The sequence below is a fragment of the Fukomys damarensis genome, unplaced genomic scaffold (genome assembly GCF_012274545.1).
Source record: "Fukomys damarensis isolate Sample0158 unplaced genomic scaffold, DMR_v1.0_HiC HiC_scaffold_25, whole genome shotgun sequence".
Lineage (NCBI taxonomy): Eukaryota > Metazoa > Chordata > Mammalia > Rodentia > Bathyergidae > Fukomys > Fukomys damarensis.
The window spans coordinates 11534708-11539855 of NW_022900937.1; the positions used below are offsets into that span (position 1 = coordinate 11534708).

At 39.5% G+C, this 5148-nt stretch overlaps 1 protein-coding gene across 1 annotated transcript in view; it reads right to left on the reverse strand.

The window, feature by feature from the left end:
* Adam10 (ADAM metallopeptidase domain 10) overlaps positions 1 to 4249 on the reverse strand; it is a 108018-nt gene extending 103769 nt beyond the window's left edge. The window contains exon 1 of the mRNA XM_033756250.1: positions 4099 to 4249. The gene's annotated coding sequence lies outside the window, so the exon portion shown is untranslated. The remainder of the gene's footprint in view (positions 1 to 4098) is intronic.
* Between the last annotated feature and the right edge of the window lie 899 nt (positions 4250 to 5148).

A 5148-nucleotide genomic window follows, 5' to 3' on the forward strand; every position in this document is an offset into this window, starting at 1 on the left:
AAAAAAAAAAAAAAAAAAAAAAAAAGACCCCCAATGCACATGTAATGGGCTAATATGAGATATAAATGAAGTTAAGGGGGAAAGGGGTAAGCGTTTCCACTGTGCTCATGCCTTGAGACTGAACACAGGCCTTTCACAGAGCTGCACTATCCACCTTTCTGTTTTTTATTTTGAGATGGAGTCTCATCTCGAACTTCTAACTCTCCTGTGTCAGCCTAGCAGATTGCTGTGATTACAAGCAGGCACCACCACACACAGCATGTACAAACCTAACTTCTGACAATCACTATCTACGTCACCAACTCTAGACACTCTAGCATTAAAATTCTAATTATGCTAGTGACTGAAGACTGCTTGACAGAATTAAAAAGTCAGAAAAAACTTTCATACTCTTACTTCTATTCCTGCTTCAAAGCAAAAAGACAAAATTCATTTCCCTCTCTTCTAAGTAAGAGATTAGTACTTTAAAAAGATAAAAAAGAATGCTTCATGTTACAATCATGCCTAGAAAGCTAACCTCAGCAGGGCTGGGGATGTAACTCAGTGACAGAGCACTTACTATACCTGCCTAGCGTGCGCAAAGCCCAGGATTCAATCCCCAGCATCACAAGAAAAAGAGGCTAAACTCAAAAGTAATTAATTCTCAGTATAAAATTCACATCTCAGCTGGGCATGTGGCACACACCTGGAATCCCAGCACTGAGGAGGCAGAGGCAGGAGGATCGCCATGAGTTTGAGGCCAGCCTAAACTACATGGCAAGACACTGTCTCAATAAATAAATTAATTTACATCACATGTGTTTGACAAAATTAACATGAACATGAACATGAACAGACTAGCCTCAAACCCCAGGCCTCCCAGGTGCTGGGATTACGGGCATCACCACCATGCCAGCAACTATGGATTCCTCTCATATTCCAATGATTCAAGTACCCAGCTCCCTTTAAAAATGTTAGGAGTCTAATTTCTTTTTTTTGGTACCGGGAATCAAACTCAGATTCTTGTGATTGTGAGGCAGGCAGCGGAACCACTGAGCTAAATCCCTGGCCCCCTAATTTCTGTTTAAAGAGGAATCTGGCTGAATGAAATATACTAGCTCCTAGAACATCCATTATGACAGAGTGGTGTGAAACACACACTAACCACATATGCTACTCTGTATCTGACACAAAGCAGGTAGTAAATTAAATACGATTTCCCTCTGGAAACTTTTCCCCAAATTTTGTTGAGAGAAATTTAACTACCAAAAGGCAACATTTTTCAAATTTTTGTTTTTTACACAACTGAAATTTTATGAGCAGCCATCTCTTTATGTTTCCTGGATTCTTATCTGTGCTTCTCAAAAGCTGCTAATTTGCCTACAGAGTTAAGGTTTCTACTACCCAACACCAAACTAACCCACAAAAATATTACACCATATTAAATAGAACCAAGACTTAAACAATGTAAAATTGCACTTTACAAAAATCACACAGACAAAATTCCTAATGAAATGACACTACGTTGGCAGTACACATACATGACGGTTAAACCAGGAATATGTACTAGTTAGGCAGGTTACAACATGTAATTGAGTAGTATTTATGAATAAGCCAGGCATGGTGGCACATGCCCACAATCCCAGCTTCTCAGAAGGATGAGATGGGAAGATGGCAAGTTTGACATCAGTGTAGGCAACTGAGTGAAATCCTTTCTCAAAATTAAAAATAAATTGGCCAGGGATTTAGCTCCAGTGGTTCCACTGCCTGCCTCACATGTGCAAGGGCCCAAGTTCAACCCCAGTACAAAAAATATAAATAAATAAAATAAAATAAAAATAAATAAGGACTAAGGATAGAGCTCATTGACAGCAATTCTCTAGCATGCTCGAGGACCTGGGTTAAACCCTCAGTATTACCCCCCAAAAAACAAAAATAAACGAATAGTCACTGGTTGGTATATAACATATATATTTACATGAACGTAAGTAAGACAGTAGATTAGGGGGTGGCAAAGCTGGTTGGGGAAGTGGGTGTAACCTGTTAATTACAAGATCCCAGAACATGTGCACAGAACAGTTCCCAAAGCCCTGCACACGGACTTTTCCCAAGAACTCCAGTACATTTCCAATAGGATGGCCTAGATCTGACATCAGCCTGAGGTGTGAGATCCCAGCACCACCTCTCAGGACCCATACGTAGAAGCTCATGGGTTTCCTGAGATTTAGACAGCATAAAAGCACACAGACACCATGAAGAGCTGTTCACAGTGGCTTTCCTCACGATGGCCCACCCTGCTTCCTCTAGGGTGTAGCTTTTCTCTTTTCGCCCTACACTTGCTCTGCAGAGCCAGTTCCTCCAACATTCTTCACTTTTACTTTTTCAAATAAAGTTTGTCACTACTGTTTTGCTCATTTCATTCAATTCTTTGCTTGAGACAAGAAGAACCTAGAATCCAACTCCAGAAGAAGCAAGCAACCTTAAAACCTAGTAACATTTATTTGGCAAGCCACTTTCAGAAGCTACCCAGTAACATAAAAACTGAAAGAAAACAAATTTTCTAATCAATAGAAACATCCTAAATCTCACAATACAATAAATTGGCCAACTGCTATTGGGCTGGATATGGAGTTCAGTGGCAAAAAAATTTGCCTAGCATTCAAAACACCCAGGATTTTACCCCCAGTACCACCAAAAAAAAAAAAAAAAAAAATTCAAAGGAAGCATCAAGCAAGGTAGAGTATACCTATAATCCCAATATTTGGGAGGCTGAGGCAGGAGGATCACTCAAAAGTTCAAGACTAACCTGGGCTGCATAGTATCAAAGCCAGCCTAAACTATACAGTAAGATCCATCTCAAAAAATTTTTTAAAAAGGAAACATTTAGGAAAGAGCCATCTTGTACCAGTGTGCAGAACAGTTTTATCATCAACAGCAGAAACTGAGAAACTTACTGGGAAGTAAAGAGGTCTCAATCTAGGTTACACCAGTAGACTTAAGGACAAATGGGCAGTTTTGGGCTGTTCTGTTTACAATAATAGGGTCAGAATACAGAATCACACAAAGGTGCATCTCCGGTGCTGTTTTTATTTTCTATTTTGAAGATTCCACTAAGTCCCTAAATTGTCCAGGGTAAACTCAAACTTGTGATCTTCCTTCTTTGGCCTCCTAGACTGCTGGAATTACAGGCATGTACCACCACACCCAGCTCAAAAGGAACAGACTTAACAATTACAGCAGCAAGGGCTGGGGATTTAGCTCAGTAGTTCCACCAGCTGCTTCACAAACACAAAGTCCCAAATTTGAACTCTAGTACCAAAAGAAAGAATTTATTTGGGCTGGGGATTTAGCTCAGAGGTTCTGCTGGCTGCCTCACAAATGCAAAGTCCCGAGTTCAATACCCAGTACCAAAAGGAAAAACAAGCCAAAACAATTACAGCACCAAGAAAGAAGTTACATCAAATATCACAAAGATTTCAGATAAGTACCCCAAGCAGATAGAAAAAAATAAAATACTGGGTTTTGAGTCAGTCAGTAGGGTCCTGTTCGAATCTGCGCTGTGTAAGTTAGTGTTTCTGAGCCACGGTTTCCTCAGACACAAAGAGATCTGCTTGTCAGGGTGCTGAATTCAGCAGGCACGCAGTAAACATCACTCTGCCTCCACTCTCCTCTCTTTATGCCTCACCTGTTTCAGAACTGAAGACAGCACACAGGTATTCTGTCTACCAGGAGTTATTTTAGAACAGATAAAACTCACTCAGTGAGAAAGGAAATATTTATTCAGTAGCGTACAACTAGTTACCTAGTTTCTGCTGGCACCAGAAGGCAGAAACACTGAGCATAAAACATATAAAAAGTGGCGGGACACTGTGAACACAGAATCTCTTTAAAGACCTATTAAGATCTCCATCCTAAATTCAAAAACACTGAAATTTGACTGTTTCCTTAAAAACGTTAAGTGGACAATCCATTTTTAAAAGACACTTTTAACATGAGTTCCAAATTCTAGTGGAGACTGAATTTCCAAATGAGGATATTTCCATTGGGGAAAAAAAATGAGTACAAGTTTCTTCTTTGACACAAACTGGGGAACTTCTGCCAGTCAGTCAGTTTACTCACCTTCCAAGTGCATGGAAATCTAGACGTAAAAACTGGTCCTCCTGTGAAACTGCTCTTTTGGCACGCTGGTGTTTTTGGTGTAATGAATCCACATTATAAGATAATCCTTCATAATGTCTAATATATTTGTTTAGAGGGTTTCCATACTGACCTATAAAAAAACAGACAATTTAAATTAGTACCTTTTTTTTGAGACAGGATATTGCCATGTAGCTCAGACTGGCCTCAAACTTAAGATGCTTCTGCTTCAGCCTCCTGAGTGCTGAGGTTACAGATATGCACCACCATGACCGCTCTTAAATTAATATCATCATAAAAGCCCCTTTTAGTTCTAATGAGTCCATAATTATTCAAATATGTATTGAACTGTCTCACTAAGCTCATACTAAATAATATATGAAGTCCTCAAAAGTAATATTTTCTTTTCACATTTGTTTTATCTGGTGGTGCAGTACTGAGAATTTACCCAGCAGGTCTGCATTACTACTCTTTTTTAAATTCTTATTTTGAGACAGTCTCCTAAATTGTCCCTCAGTGTTGAGACTAAAGGTATGGATCACCATGCCTGTTTTTCCCATGCATTACTATAATGGCAATTTCAATTATATACAAGTCTGGGCATTAGCTGTAGGCATCTTAGATACCAGGTTGAGGAAGTTAATTTTTATCATACTTCACTGATAAAAACTATGAGGGAAAGCTGGGAATTTAGCTCAGTAACACCCCATCTGCCTTGCAAGTACAAGGTCCTTCCTGAGTTCGATCCCTGGTACAAAAACAAACAAACAAACAAACAAAAAAGGGGTAGTGATTTTGTTATTTGTTCTTTCTGGATCTACTAAAATAATCTTGGGTGTGGCACACATGCCTGTAATTCTAGCTATTCAGGGGTCTGAGACAGAAGGATCAAAAGTTTGAGAGCAACCTTGGCAATTCAGGGAGTCCCTGTCTCAAAATAAAAATTCTAAAAAGTGATGGAGATGTAGCTCAGTGTCAAAGCACTGGCCTAGCATGCTCAAGGCCCTGGGTTCAATCCCCAGTATCCAAAAA